Source organism: Coturnix japonica, chromosome 12, assembly GCF_001577835.2.
Source record: "Coturnix japonica isolate 7356 chromosome 12, Coturnix japonica 2.1, whole genome shotgun sequence".
Taxonomy (NCBI): Eukaryota; Metazoa; Chordata; class Aves; order Galliformes; family Phasianidae; genus Coturnix; species Coturnix japonica.
In genome coordinates, this window is record NC_029527.1 from 14,748,615 (window position 1) to 14,771,631 (window position 23,017).

Here is a 23,017-nt window from a genome sequence, read left to right on the forward strand (position 1 = left end):
GCAGGGCTGGAAGAGGGCATTTTGCACAACTTGCTTATGCCTTGGAACAACCCTACAGGAATACCTACACCAATGAAGACTCACGAAGACAAACTGATGCAGTCGGGCTGTAAGTGTGCGGCAGAGGCCAACCACAGTTCAAGGAGAGGCTGGGTTCTAAGAGCTGTGGTATCTTCAGGTCTAAAGGATCAAGATTTAGCAGGATTTGATGGACTCCAGCCCCTGACAAAGTGCTTATGACACTGCAGAATAGGGCCTAAATTAGTAATCAGGCACAATGTGGAATAAAGTCCCTGGAGAGCGAAGAAGAGGAAATGTAACACTAGAAAAGGATGAAGAACAGAAGAGAAAATGAGAAAAGGTGATGCAATCTAAGATCAAACAAAATCTGTGTGTTTGTCTTACTGCTGGTACTTCTCTTATTTCACAGGCTTTGCTGATCTCATGTACTCCTCCACCATAAAACGCTGCTCACAGTTACAGTGATGTTTCTAGAAGGTGAGTATATGTATGTCAGGAGAAAAAATAACACTTGCATTGAAGGATGATTTAAGATTATTCTTCCACACTTCTGTATAAGATTGGATCTATTGTAACCTTCCTAAACCTTTGTTACCTTTGTAATTTAAACTGACAGGTTAAATGCTAATGCAATTGATAGGGGTGAACAACTGGTCAAGGAACAACCTGATCTGACTGCATAATGCATCGGAGAATTGCAAAAATATGCAGGTCAGATGTAATTTTGACAGAAAATGGCTCGCTGCAAGGGTTTATGTTTCCCTGGATAGCCTTAAAAAGAGTTGGACTCTAGCAAGTACCACATTGCTTGAAAAAAATACAAAGTTAAACTTAATGGAAAAAATCCAAGTTCTCAATATCCTCAGATTTCATTATCAGTTTTTATTGGAGCCAGGGTAATAAGATTATAGAATTAAAAGAAAAGTTATACCCATTTTCTTCAGCCCAGCACTTCTAATGCGCAAAAAGAAAGCGGCACTCATTTCTCACCATAAATACACACTGAAAACTACCTGTAAAAAGAAGTGGTCTGACCAAGTACAGCCTGATTTGGTCCTTATTGAAGCAGAAATTCTGTTACTTCAACAGGCACTGGGTCACAGCAATTACTGGTAACAGTAGATAAAAAGACATTGTTTCATTCATTAATCCTTAGTTAATGGTTTTCCACTTGGCACAGCGTAAATGGTTGGTGAGTGAGAGCAGGGGGTGAATCTGGGTGTACTGTATTAATCTGGTGCCCCAAGCAGCTGCCTGCAGAAGCAGCCTCTCTTTTCAGGTGTAACACAGAGTTGGGTGGAATGGAAACTCCTGGCAGAACAGAGGGCAGTTCTGAGATACCTCCTGACCTGCAGGTTCTACAAGGCTGGGGAAGTAGCTGCTCTTCTTGGAAACTTCCCATCAAGAAGAGAGTGGGTGAATCCACAATTTGTCATCACTGACATTACAGTCATGTATCTTTGGTAGGAGAATGTGCAAAAGAGCATTCATTCGCTTTGTTTATGAACTCTGAAATGCCAGAAATTGCTCATCCTGTGCCATCACTCCCTGGCTCGAAGAGGTGGGAAGGAGACCCTCTGACAACCCACAAGCAGGCAATAAACAGAGCAGAACAGAGAAAGAAAGAATGGACATACAAGCTCTCCTTCTAAAAAACACAACCCAACACAATTTTTAATGTTTTACTTTTTTTTTTTTTTTTTTTTTTTTTTTTTTTTTTTTTTTAAGAGGAAACTTCAGGGTTGAGTTTCTCCTTTAGACTGTGCAAGTGCTCCCTGTATTCTATTATTCAACTGTATAAGTAAGTGCTTATAAAAGAAAACAGAAATTTAAATTGCCTTGGTGCTTTTAAATACCTTAAAAATAATAATTCAGGGACTCCTGTATGAGATGGAGCCGTCCCTCACTGCTTTAACCTGTGGAGTAGGTTAGCATAACATGGAATCAATTACTGTACTAGACATATAAATCTGTCAGGTTTAATACTTAACTGCAGTATTTGCCTTGAATGTTTGAATTCCAATCACACATGTGAAGCTCCAGAAAGATGGAGACATCAGACAGATTTTGGTGGAAGAAAGGACTTCTTTGAGCACCCTGAGTTACAAAGGGAAATCTGGATGAGTGATACATTCTGGGAACAGGAGTCCTTTTTTAATCAAACATTTCCCAGTCCCTTGAAGTAAAGTAACACAGAACACAAACTGCAGAACAAATATTAAGTTTCTATTCTGCATTGTCATAGTTGAGACACCATCTCACTTCTTTCTCAGCTTGTCTGGAACCAGCTCTGCTTTAGCTGGAACATTCTTCCGATTCTTTTCCTTTTTTCTTCGTTTTATTTCTGTACACAGACAATCAGAAACACAAAAGAACTGCTTTGACTTTCACGGCTCTTCTAATGCTTACAACTAAGCTTTATTATAGTATTTATTATACACAATGGAAATAATTGTTATTACAGTCCTTCCTCTGTCATGTGCTTTATTCCATGACCTTGTTATGGTCAAGGCTGCAATCTGACAGTGCACATTGCATCGGTAGCGGTGACTACTGGCAGTGAGTCCTTGGTTTGGGACTCTAAAACTGATGGATTAAACTGCAGTATTAGCACTTCACTGTCCTTAATGCAGTTATGGACACTATAATACTTCAAAATATCTCACAAGTAGAACCAAAACTATCCATTGGGCCACTTGAATCATGCAGGGTCTGGTTGGAAGGTCCTGGTCACTTGACAGCTTTTGTGTATTGCTGTAAGTCCAGAAGCACTTGCTACCTGTAGTCCATAATTACCTGGTAAAAAAGAGTGATAACAGCATGGAGTAGGAGAGATTTATCTTGGCATACTTCAATCTAGAAGTGACGGTCTTGGATTGATTCATTCTCTGAAGAATAAACCTCCTCTTAAGGAAAAAAAAAAATAGACAAAAAAAGTTTAAAGAAACCAGGATTTATCCTCAAGATCACCACTCATTTTCTTTTCGAAATTACATTCTAGACAATAAGTGATCACAGACCTGTGAATTGGGTTTTAACTTTCAGGTGACATATTAGGGCTATAACAAAATTTGAGGACTATTATCATAGCAAAATAACTGTAATGCTTCAAGGCTGTAATAACCTTCTCCTTTTTATCATCCACACTACCATCAGGCCAAGAAACAGTGAATTTCTTTAACGTTATTCTGCCATAACCTTTAACAATATGCTTCATTTCAAACATCTGAAATAATACTTTATACGGGACAACAGAATAATATATTTGCCACTCACTGCACACCATAGTTGGCTAAACCCAGATGAGTACAAGTGCTTAAATCTGCTGTGCGTATCGTAGATATACATCTATTCCTTCTACTGTGCTATGGAATGACCTTTATGTGACAAGTAAGTTGAAGGAACATTAGCAAACATAAGGTTTGTACTTAAAGTCAACGAAGGCTCTTTTAGTTATATCACCATTATAAAACTGTACTGCTTACCTGGTTTTGGGAGGGCTGTACTTGGCCAGCTCACATGCAATTTATGTGGAACCTACAGCATAAATATTCTGTGGGTTCATTATAAAAATATGTTTGTGATATACCTTTCTGGTGTCCTTTGTGTTCTTTCATGAAGTGTTTATTCCTGTTATATCAAGTAGGTGCTAATGCATAATACCAACACAATACATTCAGCATCTTGATAAACAATCATGTGTATGCTCCAGCGGTTTTGTGCATAAATGCTTCTATATATAAGTTACTACAGCCCAGGGCCCTGAATGGATCAAATTTGTAAACACATCACTATATTTCTTACCTCTGTTGAAGTGTATTATGATAGCAGTGCTGGCATTTATCTAGACTGTTGATATAAGGGTTTCTAGACACAGGAGCAATGCATATTGCATTATGAAATTCTGTAATAAACTGCTTGAAATATTACTAGAGACAGAGCATGCTGGCAAACATTGAGTGAGCCCTGTGGTGGAATGGTTCCTTCTGAGTACATGCTGCTTTGGATCAGGCCTTACCTATAAAATAACACGTTTGAAGAACTTAATTGTGATTTCCTCAATGTCACAGTGTCACTCTGAAAACCAGATGCTTTAGTTCAATGAAAAGTCTCAGCAGTGCAGTACAGCTTTTTGTTAAACTTTAACTACTTCAAAGAACGGGAAATTCCATTTCTATGAAGACGGGCACGGCCCTGAGTTGTACTAAAGGACTTTACGTCACTGTGAGCATGTAAACACAGTGGCAAGGCTTTGGTTCTTCAGTTTGGTGGGGCTGGATTTCTGCTTCTGTAGGAAACTTGCCCAAGAGATCTTTGCTTCCAAAATCTGCTTAGAGCATCAGCCTCCACCACAGGGTGCCAGGAAGAAGACCTGCAGTGCTCAGCCTGAATGAAAAACAATAGAGCTCCAAAGCTATTACACTGTTGTTCCACATCTCCTCTACTACAGCACACAGCTGGTGGTGACACAGGAGTGAGATACCAGCAAATCAAGATTTACTGGAATCTTTTTCAACTGCACATAGGAAAAAGGATTCAGCTCTAAAGGATACAGGTGTAGCACAGGCACAGCTATTCTCCGACTGGGCATGCAAAAAGTTATTGGACTTCAGTCTAATTTTTCTGTGATTTCTTCAGTGACCTTTTACAAGCTACACAGAGTCTGCCCAAGGAAATCACAAAATGATTTCTATTGGCTTCAGTGAGTGAGAGATTAAGGTTCTAATTTCTCTTTGAATCAGTGTTCTCATTAGTAAATTACCAGCCTCAAAAGCTTAATGTTTCCAATGCTCTTCAGTATCCTTGAAGGGAAATTGATACTGGAATGTTAACTGTCCTCATTGCCAACAGCCATATAGCATACAAATCTAGATTAATACGAGCATTTCACTGGTGATGACAGCACTGTAAAATCCATACGCATGTTCTCACTACCCTAGAAGAACCAGACAAGAGTCAAAGAGATTAAACGTAATAGCTAAAGAGAAAGCCGATTTCACAGCAGGTGCCTTGTATTTCCTGCAGGTTTTACTGCAGTTTAAGACAGATTTTCATTTGCTGTCATCAGAGCCTCTACTAAACTATGAGTTTCATTCACAGAGTTAATCAGCAAGTTCACTTTTTGCCTGGATTTGAAATTTCTGGAGCTGAACGTTCACTTTGTAACAGTACTTAAGGGCTTATAATGTCCAAACAGCATTATGAACTCCAAGCTGAAGGAACAGTAAAAGTTGTTCATGCTATCAGAGGTTATCTCCTGTCTAAACACCTGAAAGGAAAAGGTGAAAATTTCAGAGTACACTTCAGTGTAGAAGAAACTAAAAGACATAAGGGGAATATTCTGGTGAGCTAAGTATTTCAAAGAAGGGCAATTTGGAACATTTTCCAGCCCAAGATCATTCAGTCTGAGTGATTGAGTGGGTTTATTTTGTTATCTTGGATATTAATTAACAATTAGCAGATTGTGGAAAATATATGCCTACTGCTTTTAGTCTTACTTAAGATAATAATGGCATTGAATGGACTTAGGTGTTCTAAAAGCAGTTTATACTGTTGTTTTGGTTTTTTTTTTGCATCACAACAAAGGTTTTATATTGTTCAAATGTTATGTGCTAGACTCACTAGAGTATTCCAAACACTGTAGATGTGATTTTGGATTGAATGCTTAAAAGAATGCCCTCAAAACCTCAACTCAGATGTCACCAAACCCTGGAGTTATTGGCTGTTTTGTTGGCTGAGCAGATGAGTCTGCATCACAGCTGATCATGATTCCCAGCTGTCACTCCTGAAGGACACAATGTGATGGATGTTATGGTCTGGACCTCATGCAGAACACAGTCCTTTGTGTTCTTCCCACCCAGAAGGCAATTGCATTGCTGAGCTGGGAAGAGGCAGACTGAGGCTGAATCCCATGATCTGGTTTGGGAAGGGCTGGATTCCTGCCTTTGAATGTGCTCCCTGGACTTGGCCATCAGTTGTGCAGCATTAAAGACCACTCAGCATTTCTTTTGAAGCTGTTCAGCTTGTATAAATTCAACTGCCACGATGCCTCCACAAACTCATTGGAACAGGGCTTAGAAAGCAGCTGCTTTCCTTTCCCAGTGTGTGTGCTTTAACCTGTAGTCACTATAACCACACTTACCACAGAGCACTAAATCATTCCTTGCGCTTGTACTCTTGGAAAACACAAACTCAATATAGCTACTGTGGAATCCACTGCTTGGAATAAACTCCTGTCTCCCTCATCTGACACTACACTTCAAAACAACCTCATTTTACCATCACCAATTAAAAGCCCATCCTTGCTCTATCTCACATACGGTCATTCATACTCACCCTTTCAAACTATCTACACAATTCCAATACACTCTTCTTAGTCCTCTATGCATACAATTAACCCAGTCTTTGACTTGTGAGTTATCCAAAATCCCCCAGTGGTAGATTCAATTGTATATTGGGTGAATGGGTGACTGGTGCAATGCATAAATTTTGTAACAAATGACTTCATCCCTTTATTAGTGATAATTAGAATGGTAATTCTTAGACCGTGACAGATGGTGCAGATATTTTGGAAGACTTCAATGTCAAGAATCTAGGCAGCAGATAAACAATATTTAAAAAATATTAGTGATATCTAAATCGAAAATTTAAATTGTGTAGAAGTCAGAACAGGCTTCAAAACCTAAGGGGCAAAATTTGAGCATGTGAAGTAGACATGAATATAAAAGCCCAGAAAGATTAACAGCCTGGTCTGGTATGGTCATGCTGCTGTCATTATTGGGGATTAGAGGCACCCACCTGTCTATATGACTATTTTATTTTCCCTTGGTCAAAACACACCTTGGAGCACAATTTTGAGCTGATAGTGCTGTTCTCAAGAGAAACAAGCGGATGCTTCAGCAGATCTTTTACACTGGCATGACATACAATATAAATCACAACCCTTCTTTCTTCCTATAATTACGTAGTCCCATCAGTGATGGCATATTATTACTTTCAACAACCATTCATGTACTCCCTGCATCATCTGAGCATCCCAGCTGGAACTGCACAGGTTAAGGCCTCAAATCCTTCCTGCTAACAGCCTGGGGAGCAGGCAAGGAAGTTTCTCACAGAAGGAGAATTCTGACTATGTAAAAGTATAAAGAGGTACAGACCTGACAAGTTTCATTTATTCCATTCCTCTCTTTTGATTTTGTCTGTTCTGCACCTCAGGCAATTATTTTAGCACTAAATGCAACGGCACACATGCACATACACACATACCATGTACAAAAAGTTTCTTCATAAATATCTCAGCCACGAGAGCCCATCAATAGTTCTCTGCAAGAGAGGGTGAAGGTGTGTATCCACCAGCATTTCCTGGCAATGAGTCCTTATAGCTTCATCCCTGCGAGAATAGAATGTGCCTTTTCAGTAGATTAAAAAAGAAACCTCCATCTTCGCTGCAGAGTATCACCTGACATGCTTGTTGATTTACTCAACTTATTTTTCATTCCATAATTCTTCCAGGCTGTGTTCAAATGATCTCACCCTGCATTTGTTTGATGAAGGTTACCAATCTGGAAAATCCATCTACTTCCACCTTCATTATTATGACTGATATTTCTGCTGCTCTGTTTACTTGCCTTTAATTTACTCCAAGGCTAACATTTGTTTTTGGTCTCATCCACAAGGGATTCAGTGATACCCTTCACACCTCCCCATCCCCACCGAGGCAGTGAGAACCTCTGCAAGACAAGGAATCCTTGCCTTTGCAATAGTGTAAATTCTCATCTAGTGGCATCAAGAACTGTGGAAATACTGAATGGTGTAGTCAGGGCAACTCTAAATGACCATCAGCGGTCACTGATTTCAGCCACAGCCTGAGAAGTTGAGCAGGAGAACAACTTGGTGCAAAGTGAATATAAGAAACTGCTCAGCTTTAGTGCTCGTTCTGAACAACAGCTCTGGATTAATTTCTAGTGCCATGGGCCAGCAGGCAATGTGGGCAGAGCAAAATCATTCCTTAGTATTTTAAAAGCTATCTATTTTAAAAGTGTTTTATGTTGAATTAAAGCTCATCCAAAGTATCCATCCTGGCCATATTTATTCACCATTAGCATTGTGTGTGTCATCTGTTGTTTCACCACCTGTTAATCTGTCGGTGCTCTGGCTGTAGATTTGATTTATAAAGATGCCTATATCTTACTTGTTTGCTACATGCAACCAATGCAATTCTGACCACTGTCTGTCATCTCATGGAACACCCACCTATTAGTTTAAATTCTGAAAGACAGGAAATAAGAACAATAAATAATTCCCACAACTGTCATTCACACATTTCTACCCTTTTATCATGACACAACAGGACATTGTTCATGTACATATTTTGATTTATAATTTTTCACCGCCCCCATTCATTGCTATCAAAAATGAATTTTGAACCATGTGTATATAAACCTGATGATTTCTATTCATAATCAGCTAAGGTTATAAGGAATCTCCTGCTGTGGTTAGCCAAGGTAAAGCAGACTAAAGCAAAATTACTTTACTCACAACCTGTAATAATTTCACAAATGTTGTTTCTATTTCTTTCAAAGTTCTTGGAAATATTAGTCAGATAAATGATGCCTTTTGATCAATGAGAATGCTCCTTTCTCCAAACATCAGCTTTGCACTGTAAACATCAATTTCAATTGCGTTTGGTGGTTTTTTTTGTTTGGTTGGTTGTGGTTTTTTTTTACTTTCTTATCTTTGTGCTTGGATATATATTTGCTCTTCAGTTCTCGTGCTATGTTCAAATATACTAGCAATATTTTTCCCTTTGCTGCCTCATTTAACCTATATAATAAAGATGCCTGTCATATCATAAAGTAAGCATTTTCCCTAGAAATTTCTATAAAAGTTCATGTCAAACTGGATATTTCTATTGATTTTTGAATAGATATTAGCAGGTTTTCTTCTGCCTTATTTTTAACAGTTGACTCTTAGACCTTCAAATTTCTTGAAAGAAATATTGCTGTAAGTTGCAGTGACCCAATGTAATCTTGACCTGTTCTTTTTGTTCTTTTATCCCTCAATGCTCCAGCATCCTAACAGTTCTGCTTATGTTTCTTACAATTGTCCAAAGAAAATTAGAAGAGATAATAGTTAATCGGTAATAATAGGTAATAGTCTTGTGCGGGTAGGAAGGGACCTTAGAGATCATCGAGTCCAGCCCCCGGGATTCGAGCCTCTGTGTAGCAGAGCAGCACTTCTACCACTTGCGCCAAAGGGGGGAATCGAACCTGGGCCCTCCGATGTTGCAACGCGGCATTCCTACCTCTGCGCCACCAGGGCACACTTAAATGGACAACTGACACTGTTAGTGAAGTGCTACAAATGAAAAGGCACTTTCTGATGTCAGAGGAATAATATGACATTGACAGTAATCTGTGTGGTGTTGGGGAAAAAACTCTTGAGCAGTGTAAAACTCTCAAGCTCCCATTTTGATTATTTACTTACCTCACCAAGCTTAGGAAACACACTCAGATGTGGTTCAGAGCGGTGTATGTCTTCATCCAGGAAAAAGATCAATTCTGTTGTGGAAACACAGAGCACAGCATGGGGTCACAACAATCAATTCAATCAGGCCTTGGTAAAACTACCTTTTACTCAACAATCCAGGCAGGAGCAACAAAGCTAATTAAGATTTTTCTCAGCTTTCATGAATGTATAAGTGGTGAATATTTGTGCATAAGCTAGTCATAGCTCAATATTCCGACCATGTTATTAATAGGACAGGTATGTGCCTTTGTGTTGATTGATCATCAAACCTATTAAACCAGATTGAAATGTGCCTCCAGTTACCTTTGAGAAAGAGCAGCAGTTTCGGAGCTGGTATCAGATTCAGGGACATGGAGGTCTTTTCAGCTTCCAGGCGACTGACTAGAGAATTACAATGACACGTTTTAAACCACGTGTGGTCTAGAAGATTATAAAGTGCCTAAACCCAAGGACTAAGTGCCCTGGATTAGAAGAGACCCAGACTCTTTCAGCTCAGGGGGTGGGTAAAAATTGCCTCATAATCAACTAATCCATCCCGCACAAGGGAGAATTTCCATTACTCCCTTTACCCTGCTCCACACACATAAAAACCTACCGTGCGGTGCAAGCTTATTTATTTAAATGAATCTGCGGGGTGTTTCAGGTGGGACATGAGTCAATAAACCAAGCACTTCTCCAAAGCATGATGGAGAAGAACAATATTTTGCTATTTCCCCCCTACAAGCATTGTGTTCTACGCAGAGATATAAAAAAAGTACTTCATCCTTTCCAGCAACCTTGAAAGCTTTTGCTTATTCATACCTCCTTACAGCAGAGGACAGATAATCATCCAGAAAGGGGAAAACAACATTCAAATGCTGTGGAGAGAAAATACAGTCAGATGAGTTCCATGTGAACAATAAAAAAAAAAAAAAAAATGTATAAGGAAAAAGCAGTTTGTTCCTCTGGAGACTCATCTTCTTGATGCACTATTTCCACAAAATCTTCTAATTGCTTCTTGTGGGATTGGAGTGTTTTCTCTTGCAACCTCGATTTCTTACATTGGTTGGTAGGTGGTTGTTCTGTGTTCCTTTTTTATTTTTAGGTATGAAGAATTGTTTTCTTATGCTTTTTTTCCCCCCATACCTCACATTTTCTTGTTCACGTTGTTACTATCAATGAATTTTAAGTGTATATGATGCTGTGAAGCTGCATTCTCTTTTATAGCCATACTTTCTTATACAGCGGGACAGCAGTGAAAGCTGCCAGCTAATCAGTTTTGAAGCCTTGCATGCAGGCACTGAGATATGCCATTAATTATCCAGTGAAATGTATGACTAACATGAATTTATTTTCCATTCTGCACTGCATTTCTTCCCTAGTTGCACTACCTTTACTAGAAGTAATATATAAGGACAGCTAAAGGGGGAAGAAGAATGCTCCTTAAGAAGCCATGCTGTGCAAAACCTAAAGCAGAGAGTACAGACATTACAGCTAAAAAAGGAGAGAGGTTCGGACAGGTCAGCCTGGTCAAAGGACTCTGATGCTATCAGGGCACCTTGCAGAGCACAGCTGCATCAGTGCCCAACTGCACTTCAAAACAGAGATATAAAGTTTTAAGCAGCATCCCTCCTGCACTTGATGGCATATTGCAGTGGTTTCCTCATCCATCCAGGTCCAGCTCTTCAGTGACAGCTGGTATGTGATAAATTGTGAAGTTAAGGCCTAAGAACTAATTAAGACATTCTTCCATAATGTGAAGATGGTGAGGAACACAATGGGCTTTCACCTCCCTTCACAGGGCACTGACTGAATGGGTTAAAATCGTTCCTTTATTGTTCACGGGGCAGAGCAAATCACTCATCATTAATAATGCATTAATCTAATTTCAGCACTTTCACTCTGTGAAACATTTCTGAGTAGATATAAAAGTATTTCTTTCAAAGACTACTGGTGCTTGAGAACACAGTAACAGATACCGTACCTGCAGATAATAGGTACAAAAAACAAGTCATACTGTAAATTAGGAAAGGCTCATATTACTTCCGCATGTGCTAACTGAAAAGCATTTAAGAAGTTACTTCAAAGCAAATATTCACAGTTAAAATGACTGTGTTAAAAATAGTTTGTGCAACTGAAGCTCACTTACCAAGTACTTGAAAAAAGTCATCGTGAAGGGCAGAGGCTGAAATAAAAATTAATTATTTCTTTGCATGCCAGTAAAATTACTGCTTGATCTGCTCTAATTAACAGTTTCATAGCTTTCTAGGATAGATGATACCATCTCATGTATACAAAGGCCATACACTTTCATCCCAATATTGAACTGCTCTCAGACAAATCGCCTGTGTTTAACTAAAACATGTCTCAGGATCACATCAAATCTTTTATTTCCATCAATGCAGTTCCGTTATTTCCCTTGAAGCACTCTGTGTAGGAGGTTCAAACAGAGGGGAGAAACAACAACTACTGAGGTAATGTGAGAAGACACGAAATGAAAATGTGTCTAGATCTCCACTCGAAAAGAAATTGCCTTTCTGGTAAGTAGCAGAGATCAAATGAGGCAGAAAGAGCCTGACTGCCCACCAGTCTATTAAGGGCAATGAGAGTCAATGGAAGATCAATATGTTCTGCGTAAGGCCTTGAAATAGACCTCTCATGTGCATAATTAGCCATTCTTGGAAGTGTCAAAATATTTCACACTAAAACACTCTCGCATATGTGTTTGAGAGGACAGCCAGTGCTTATGCCCACGTAAATCCAGGCTGACCAGCACAGGGAGAGGAAAAGTGGAAGAGTGACAACAATGAATCATTGGAGTCATTCATTCTTTCCTCTTGGCAAAAGCATGAATTAAAACTTCCACGTGGAAACCTGGAATGAGCTCTTGTCTTTCAGTTCCTGCAGCATAACAGACAAAACCTTGTTGCTTTTAGAAGCATCACTAAAACTCCCTGCATGCCAAGCAAAGAGCAGCCTTAAAAAATGGTGGCTGATTGATTATCCTCTTGGCATCACTTCGTAACTCTCAGGAAGTCTGAATGAAGATGTATGCATGGATTGTTTACAAATGTTTGCATCTCTAGCTGCAGAAAGTCCAAACACACCAATATAAAAAGCAGCTATTGTTCATAGGCAGGAAATAGGCTTTTACTTTGCAGTTAATAATCTGCAAACAGATTTATTCTCTGAATAGTTAGCTATCCTCTGAACAGCAATAGCTTTTTCAACCAGGCTGTGATTCCTGCTTTAATGAATGAATGAACTAAAAAGTACAGTTTTGTGTCTTTTTTTTTTAACCCTCTCTTGTGACATTAGATTGACATTTGAAAATGATTATTACAAGTCTCTTCATCACTCTCAGGGTGGGACAGTGCATACATTCTGCTGTAATGTATACAGCACTTAGTGCTACCCTCAGCCTACTTATTAATAACCAATTCTTGTGTTATCATTGATCTGCTGCATATTGGGACCGCTGTCCTTACACAGCAGTAATAGCAGCTCATGTTCAATCCCCTCTCCTTTTATCTGCGGATTAAGCCCCCAGCATACACACAATGCACTCTCTTTGTGAAGATTATATGCCACTGGTAGCAAACAAAATAAGAACAGTAAGAACCAAAAAGAACAATAAAACAGCAATGTGTTTAAAAGATGAGGAATTACAGACCAACCACATGCTGCTCTGTGCCCATAAAGATGCCTAAATAAGGTGGCAACCCTGCCCATGGAGCGGGAGTGGAACTGGATGATCATTGAGGTCCCTTCCAACTCATGCCATTATGTGATTCTAAGGAAAACAGAAGCAACAACATCACGTTTGTTCTTAGCTGTAAGAATCAAGATGCAAGAAAACAGTATAATCTCAGACACTTGCTTTAATTTCCAGACATCTCTTCTTATTTTTGAGAACAATGAGGGCACAGGTCTGGCCTTGCACTGTTGATTTTGTGGACTTGTCTCCAAATGTAAATATCTGCAGAATAAGAGACAAAGGTTTCTTTAAATTGGATGCTTAGTAGCCAGCAGGTATTTGTTATCATTCTTCACAAAGTCCTGTTCTTGTGAGATAAATACACAGAGGCAAGTTTTGTGTTTCACTTTGTTGAATTCATTTTATGAGATATTTGGGTTTAGAGGTACTTTGTTGGTTTATTATTGTATTTTCACCCAATTGTTCTAGAGATTTATGGCAAAAACAAACCTAAGGACACTTTGTACCTAACCCTTTCATAAAAAATGATTGAAAAGTTCAGCTGAATATGCTCAGTGCATTTTTTCCCTTGTCATCCTTCACAGATTTATTTCTCTCCATTCCATCTAAAAATATTGTTTTGTTTAAGAAGAAAAAAAAAAACTATCCTTGTGACAATTTGCATAATATGTTAATGCTGATATGCAACGAGACATCTGGATGGCATTTTAATATCTCATTCTCATTCAAACAACTAGAAACCACACAGATGGTAGGGACAATTTTAAGAGCATTGTTGTAAACAAATAAGGCAGCCAGGAAATCAAACACACTCTAGGATAGGCTTTAGAACCTCCACTGCTTTCTGTGTGAGAATATGCATATGACATGTTTTGACTGCAAGAGAGAGACGCCTTCTTCAGTTTCAGATAAACTAAGAAGCAAATATGCAGAATTTTTAACTGACATTGGGAATCTTTTATGGGAAATTTCTTACCCTCCCCAGTTTAGCTGGCACCACAGATCACACTTAAGAGATTAAGGTATTTGAGGCTCAGGATGCTGCTGGGCATCTTGCTTTCAGTTTATAATAGAAATATGAAAAATCCTGATTGCTTCAGGATGATGATACATCAATTTGGTTTTCATATTTTACATAATAAAGTACTTTCTAATAGTTATTTACCTTCATTGTTAAAAACTCCTCTTCTGTATGAAGTTGCATAGGACTTGCTAATTTCCTTCAGGTCTCTTTAATCCACTGCCTCTTAGTATCTCCTCGTAGTTAGGTAATTTTCCTGAGTGAGAGGAACTACTGCAAGTGCCAATGTTTTAGACCTGTTTGATGTGTTTCTGTGAGAGCTATGGAACAGCCTTTGCTGTGGACCTGATGTCTCACTGGCTGCTGTAGGTTGGTGCATCTTTCTGGATTGCACTAAAATATCTCATCTTTAAGTAACGACATCATAAACTGATTACTTTTCATCTTACTACAGTTGGGGGTTCAATACTGTCTACTCTACCGAAAACCACAGGACCCACTTCAATTCAAGAGAACAAGATTAGAATCTCACAGAAAGCTGGTGGGTAACCTCCCTGGAAAGCAGCTTACCAAGGGGCTCAGAAAACACTAGTTCTTAAAATATTGCTGCTTTTCATCTTACCTTAAAAAACCCACTTTGTATATGGTGCATACTAAGAAGGGAATAGAAGACAACACACAGAAATGAAAGGCAAAACCAACGAAAATTAAAAAACAAGAACCTTAAGTTATATTTAAAACATACGAATTCAAGTAATACTGCAGCATACAACATATACCAACAGCAGCCTTTTATATCAAACACTAAAAAAACCCCATTCCCTGTCAAGACCATATCCCGCTCCCGGGCTGATGACCAGCCCCACTAACCTGTGGGTGATGCCCACCACTGGGTGACTCCTTTCCCACACAGATTCTCCCAATCTCCCTCTCTCATACTTTTCCATCCCTCAAGAATCCCTCTACACCTGAGTTTGGTGGTCCAGATCATGAGCAAGGTTGCCATGGTGGGTCTATACCTGTCACCAGGATGGAGGTTGGGAGATCTCAGCAGCAGAACTGGAGATGACAGGAACTGGAATCTGGGTCAGAATGACTTCCACAGTCTAAAGCAGCTATGAAAACTTTATGCATGGTATTTTAAGTTTGCCTTTAAAAAAAAATAAAAAAAATCAATAAAATTTTAATCCTAAGCATGCTTACTATGACAAATTTAGTTAGTGTCTGGCAGAAAAAAAGAGGATAAAAATAGTCATTTAAGTTTTAGTCTGCAAATTCTAAGATTGCAAACAGCATTTGCTCTCAAAGATGATTCTTTACTTTGTTCACACAGCTGGATTTTTGTGATGTCTTGTGCATGCTTAAAGAAAATCATGATCTAATTGTTCAAACTTCAAACCTCTTGATGATGCAGCTATTGTAGCAACCAGAATGGATGGAAAAAACATTAACAACAAATGATGCAAGTGCCTCCCTGTGATGACAGAGTGCTGGAAAGAGGAAAACGATTTAATTATGATAGGAACAGTCAAAAAGCAAGAAACAGGCAGTTCACAGCACAGATTTATCCCTTGTTTTTAGGCTGAGGAGGATGCCCTCTCTCACCAGGACTGGGAGGTTGGATCTCTTTTCGGACCTAGGGATGGTTCTTCCAACAAGATTTGGCAGCTAATCAAACAGTTGGACTTCAAATGTCTCTGAGACATTCACTTGATGCATTTCTCAGCTGCCCTGATTTTACAGCATGACACAGTAATGAAGCAGGTCAGAAAATCCAAAGTTACTTTTGTAGTCCATCATCTTATCAATCTTCCTATGTCTCAAAAATCACAACAATCAGGTATTTCTATAAGACTGCAAGAGTTTTTGGTGAAAGGTTTTCATAAAATATGTATGAATCCACTGTATATATGCAATAAGAAAAGAACAGATATATCACAGAAGTTCATATTTTTATGTCATATTTCATGAGAAAATACAGATCAATCGATTCTAAACTCTTGTTTCACTGGTACAGAAACAGTACAGAAAGCATTGATTTAACCAATGTCGACATCCCAGAAAGAGTTCTTATCTAATGAGTTTTCTCTGCTTAGATCTGTAACTTAGACAATTTGATATTGAAAGAAATACTTTCTGTTGTCTAGTATCCTTTATCAACTTCTGCTGAACATAAAAGGCATTTCAAGCCACTCATTTAAATCAAAGAAACATTAAAGCATTTCAGTTGAAAATTTATAAGAACTTTTATGTAAAGAATATGATATCTTTTTTTTTTCCTTAATCCCATTTCTAAAATGAATGGCTTTCTTTTATTTTCTTTTTTTCCTTTCCGATTGAAATTTCTCCAAAACAAAGCAGCTGAATCTTCAAGCTGCATTATTAAATTTGAGGATCTGAAAAGCAACTGAAAATAGAGTATTAAGTCAGGTAGTATCGATCGATCTGCTTTATGAGTATAATCCCTACTGTTTGAATAGGTGGAGGAGAGAAATTGCACTGCCTGAATATGACTGAAATCAGTTACCATCAATTTGTGCAGCCCTGGTTAGGAAGCAGAACATCAGATGGTAAACTGAGGGATCATGACAGCCAATCTCTTAAAGAATTTGTAAAATAAAATGAGGAACTGGGACTCTTTAATTTCTTTAAAGAAGCCATCATTGCGAGTATGCACACAATAGTATTAGATGGAGATATTCAAATTTCTACCAGGTTATGTCTATGATATCAAAAGCTACATCATTTAAATAGACAGGCATAATTAAAAGGTGAAGGGGATAATTCACATATAAAGTATAATGGCTCCTCTAGAGCTCTTCCAGGCTTTAGTTATTTACCTTAATCAATTAAAAAAGGTGGGCTTGTCTCCCCAATTTACATGCTTAGAATAGCTCTTTTGGTATCATTCCAACACTGTGTAATTTTAGACTTAGGGCAGCTGCTCACTCTAGTCAAGCTAATAAAATTTCACAACGAAACACATCATTCAGCACACAGAACTAAGAAGCAAGGACGTAACAAATATGTGATTTATCTCACACAACCCCTGCTCTCAGAAGTACTGGGGTGTTTGGTACCACACAACATCTTTTGAGCATAGTGAAGTGCCAAGCGACAAAACAAAAGGAAAGAGATGAAGTTGCCCTGTTGGAATTTAGTTGTCTTTGACATTCCCTATGGGATCCCATCTCTCAGCTGTCCTGAAGGAAACGATAAACAAAATGGTCTATGGGGCATGTATATGTCTAGGAATGGAGTCCTAAGGATGGGACAATTTAAGACTGAACTGGGTTTATTTGGGTAGTGACTTAACTCTAGTATTGTGTCTGTAATGCCTGTGGAAAAGTCATCTTTATGATCCCACTGGTCTTCTATTGGTTTTCAGACATGCTTGTTTGCATGTCTGCCCTGGAGAAGCCACCTGCAACACATACACAGATCAATTTACTGTCAAGTGGTTTGGAGTGGTTCAGTGCTCAGTGAGAGATGCAGTTGCCATAAGCAGCTGAATTTAAACAACTGTCTTCCTAGAATTGTAGTTACAGTAAATTACGCTATTTCAACATTTTTTTTTATTTAGATATGGGGAAGTGTTTCTGTACTTAATCAATGTTGTTTTGATTAGGACCTACTCCATAGGATTTCTGCATAGCTCTCAGTCCTCCCTGCAAGCAGATGGGAAAGCAAAGGCCTCTGTGGCATACACTGGTTGCATAAGAAGCCAAATGCAGTCACTGCAAGTGACTCTCAGTGACTCTCAATTCACCCCTGCAACTGGGATCAGCCCTGGTGCAACCAGACTCATCTCACACATGCTTCCATGGGAGCCCTTACTTTACTAGTGCTGAACCTGTACCTCAAGGCTGTTGCTTTTTTTCCAAACACTTCCTTACCAGTGTACTTTGCACTGCTGTATATGCTGCCCTTTCACAGATAAGTTGACCAACCCTCATGACTTCAGAGGAGACTGGATAGATGCAGGCAAAGCCCCTGAAGTCCAGCAAAAGGGAATCTCATTCTGCTAATGCTCATTAATTCCTCTTTCTTTTATATTGCAGATCACGTGGGAAGAGATTGGCCACTTCTTTCTCTTCTAAAACTTCATTTTATCCTGACCATCACACAAACTGTGCACCATCCTAAAATGGTATAACAAGGCAAACTCACCCGGAAAGAGCAGGTAACATTCTACAGCAGTTGGAATGAGAAGTTTTTCCTCTGGGTGAATGAAACCCCAGCTGAATGCAACGAACAAACACTGTGTGTGTCTGTATGCATTATGTATGTACAGAACTTGTACCATGACCGTTACTTTTTAATTTTCTTAGCTATTTTGCATTTAGGAAAATCAGTTTTGCTCTCTTTCTTCAAAATCACTTAATCATATTTATGACATTTATAAAAATCTCTCATATCTTCTCACATTTTGTAAGACCTGAGGTATGTAGTAAAATTCTAGTAAGCTTCTCCTTTCCAATCTAACAGGAGTTTGGACTGCATTAGATTACATGAAATTTAAATGCATTAGTTGTTAGCCAAACTGAATTTTCATAGAAATTAATACTGTTATTGTATTTTAATAAAGCAATAGCATTTACGGAATTATGTAGACATCAATCACTCGGGGGTGTCTTGGAACAATTACTGACTTCATGCATCATCTGCTTCTTCCCTTCAAAATTTGTTGCACTTTTCATAAATATCATATATCAGCGAGCGATACAACACATTTCAAATGCCTTCTAGCCCATCACAGACACTGTTGTTAGAAAAAGCCCTTAAGCTGACGCCATCCTAATACGCGACTATGTAATTAAAATTTTGACATATGCAAAGAATTGTAAAGTAGATAAAAGAGTATGTATGGTAAAGAGAAGTTTAAAGGCACTGAGCAGATGGTTTGTTTGTGAAAGAGGTATGGAGGGTGCCAAGAAATGACAAACAGATGGCGTAGGTGTGAAGGACAGGAAGGAAATTTGGAAGAGTTGAGGACGCAATGGACAACTCTCAGGATTTTTGCACACACTGAGTGAATTGCGGGCATTGAATAGAAGGTTAAACACTTCACACTTTTGTATTTGCATTTATATAAACGTGTCAGTGGAAAATGTCCAGCAATAAAGGCTGATTATAATAATAAAGACAAGTCATGCTTCACAGGCGTTGGAGACGATACAAATTCTGTTCAAACTGCAGATATCATTTGACTTACAACCCAGGCACTTCTACACCAAGTCATACATGTTCACTAAATGGCCTGAATTCAAACAGATATATTCAGAATTGTAGCAAAACCATGTTGCCAATATTTGCAGGTGCCTAAAAAACAGTTTTAGTAATGTCCTAATGAATTAACAAATGTTTGCCAGCTGCCACTTCTTGTTCCTCTATTAACTGTAGCGCTGCTGCGTGAATTCTGTTCAAGTTTTGGTCATTATATACCAAAATCATGACCAAAATGCACTCCTTCTGATCATAGAAAGATCAACTCAAATAATGTTTTGTTGTCGTTGTTGTTGTTGTTGTTTAAGTAACGATGAGCTTCAAACGATGACCAGATTAAGATTATGACGCTACTAAATCTACCCTGGAATCCAATTTTCTGTTATGTTATGACTTTCCTATATTTTGGACTCCAAGCAAGCTTGAAAGATACCTTCCAGCTACAAAATAAAGAAATTTGTGCACACAAATGGACAAAAGATCACTTTGTGCAATAAGAATCAAATTTCCTATGAACTATGAATAAGAATGTAGGGATTCTGAAGGTGATCTTTGAACAGATCCTGCTAGAAAACGTGATGGATGTACTAAAGATGAACTTTTTTGCAGGAGCCTGTTAGTTTTGTCAGCAGGTATTCATTCCGAAGATGGTAACTGAAGCCTCAGGAACAGCCAAAATAAGCGTCTTCATTTTAGAGTAATGGCTGGTGCCCAACTGAGAAAATACACAGCAACTTAAAGCCTCATGAAATGATCTTCTACATAGCTTTGGGAAAACTTGATCAAATAGATTTTTAAAGCTAGAGAGACTGATTTCAGGGATTATTCTAGACAAAAATTAAAAGCAAGATGGAAAACTCCAACCCTTGTGGCATTTGCGCTGTGCCCACCTTGCTAAGGCCAAGCATCTCATACCAAAATGCTAGCATAGCAGACTGAATTAATGTGCATGTGTATTTGTTGATGGCCCTATATTCTGAAGTGCTTACAGCTACTGGAAGGCATTACTTGTTTTTCAGAATCTCGCTTTTACAGTTCTGTGAGGAAAAAGACATAAACCTATCCACCGCAGACCATTGAAAAGCCACCACTTCAGGAAGTAGTTAGATGTAAAAGTCTACCAAAACATCATTTAGTAAAATCATTCTTACTTAGTTCTATCAATAATGTAAACAGCATTTATTCCTGTCATCTGAAATGGCATTTATGATTAGAAAACAAGAATGTCTGCAAAGCGGTTGTTACCCAAGAAATGATGGAAGATTTTACTTTTGGACTTTTTAGCTTGCAAAAAGCCCAACACAAGTGCTTTTGTACTGTATAGTTTCTTGTATAGCAGTAATACAAGTGGAATTAGTAGCTATATGCACTGTAGATATTATGGTAATGGGTTGACTCAGGAGTGCTAATAAAGAAGTAGTCTTTGCTACTTACTGTTGCATTATATAAAGCCTTGGGAGTTGATTGCAGCTACTTGAAAGACAAGCAGTTCTTCTAAGAATCAAACCGGAGTCAGGCTGCAGTATCCTGTAGTAAATGTTATTGAAAACAACAATTACTTTTTTTGTCTTTGAGGAGTTCCCATAAATCAGTTGAAGCCAATTCCATTTTTTTCTGTGATATGAACACCTTGAAAGCTACACACACCTTTAAAATTCTGTTGGTGGTTTTTTGTGTGTTTTTTAACTTCATCTGCATTTGTTTTGCTTGCTGGACTATCTCTAATCCCTGACACACTTCATTTCCTTTGCAATCTTGTTCTTTTGTGCACATCTCCCTGCCTAGCTAATTTTGACTCTGCATTTCTCAAGCAGGCCAAGCTGCAGTTGCATCCTCCCAACTGTCACCCCTTGTTGTGGTGACAATCCCTTCTCCTGCCAGCTTCCCCCTATTTTTCCCACTCGAAGCGTCTCTATTGCTCTGCTCTCCATTTCCATGGCACTTGAGTTTGCTATCATGCAGCATAATTCTCATCATTGATCCATCCTTTTTTTCCCTAGGATATCAGTAAGTTTATCTTCCACTTGCCTGGGGAGGGGCTGTGTAGTTGAGCTATGTGTTATTCTCAGAAGGATGAACTTGTTTGACCTCCCCCTCTTATTTTCTGGCTGAAAGAGAAACTGTTCCTTGTGATGTTTTATATCTCATGCCTGTATTCCATGCTATCCTGCTTCTTCTCCTTGATTTCATTTATCTGCTAGGTATCACACCACAGCAGCTGTCCAAAGAAGATGAATTTTAGTAGGGCTGTTTGTGCTATGACAGTTAAGACTGTGTCAGAGTAGCATTAAAAATGGCATCCATCGAAGGTTTCTAGCAGCCATAAACATTTGTTCTACAAATCTGTAGATTTTGCTAAAATAGGATTTTTATCTTTTTAAGTCTATGTTATTTACATAAATACTTACAATTATGGGCATATAAAATATTATAATATCAAAATATTATCAGTGTCTGATAGAAGCAACAAAACTACAAAATAAACAATAGACATAGATTACTATTATTTCTGTGGTAGATTTTCTCTTTTACAAAAGCGTTACTGGAATGATACACAATATACTTATTTTGAGATCTGCATTCTTCCATACCTTTGAAGATACAGCTTCTTCTCAAACTTAAAACAGAAGCTCAGCTCTGCCTAATTCTCTTTCCAGAAGAACATTAAAGATAGTGTCTTAAAGGTGCTTCTGAACTGCAGCTGTGCTGGGGCACGTGCCTGCCAGGCACAACATGGGTTACTGAAGCAAGGCACATCCAAGGGGAGAAAAAAGGAACTTCCTTAAGGATGTCTGACAGTCATAATCACTCCTTTCCCCTTCCGTCAGGGCTGTGACAAAATCATAGTAAATTTTCTTCTGTTCTCCTCCATGAGAATAAAAATCTTCAGCTCATTCTACTGAGGAAGGCCATGCCCTCATTTACACAGAAGTCAATGATTTCTTCAGATGCCTTCAGATTTACAGCGCCCTGAATGGAAGAAGAATTTGACCCATAATTTTTTAAAAAATAGTTATGGTTTTTTGCAGTCTTCCTCCTGGAAGACTCACTTTATTCACCCATCAATATTCACACTTTAAAGGCTTATTTCCATCAAGTTCCATCAATGACCTTTAGAAATTGGTCTCTTCAAATAAGAAAAAAGACCTCAATTACAACAACATCTGCCTCCATCTAGCACTTTATTTGCCTTAGAGAAGGGATAGAATGATGATTAAGTTAATGGATAGGTCATTTTCATTTTTCACATTTACCATGTAAGTGGCTCCATGAATCACGATTTATCTGGGGCCCAATCAAGGAAGGCAGTGGCAAAACATCCATTGACTTCCACAGACTTGTTTTCTGAACACTTTGGAGAGGGAAAGTGGCATTATTGAATCTTTACAACCCATAGAATAATATATTTGTTTTTTCCTAGGGGTGGAAAATGAACACTGCTGTTCCTCACGTTCCCATTTCTCTAAACTCCCCACTGGCTGCTTCAGCTTTTTCTCCTGGCACCCCATTATGCAGCACCACAA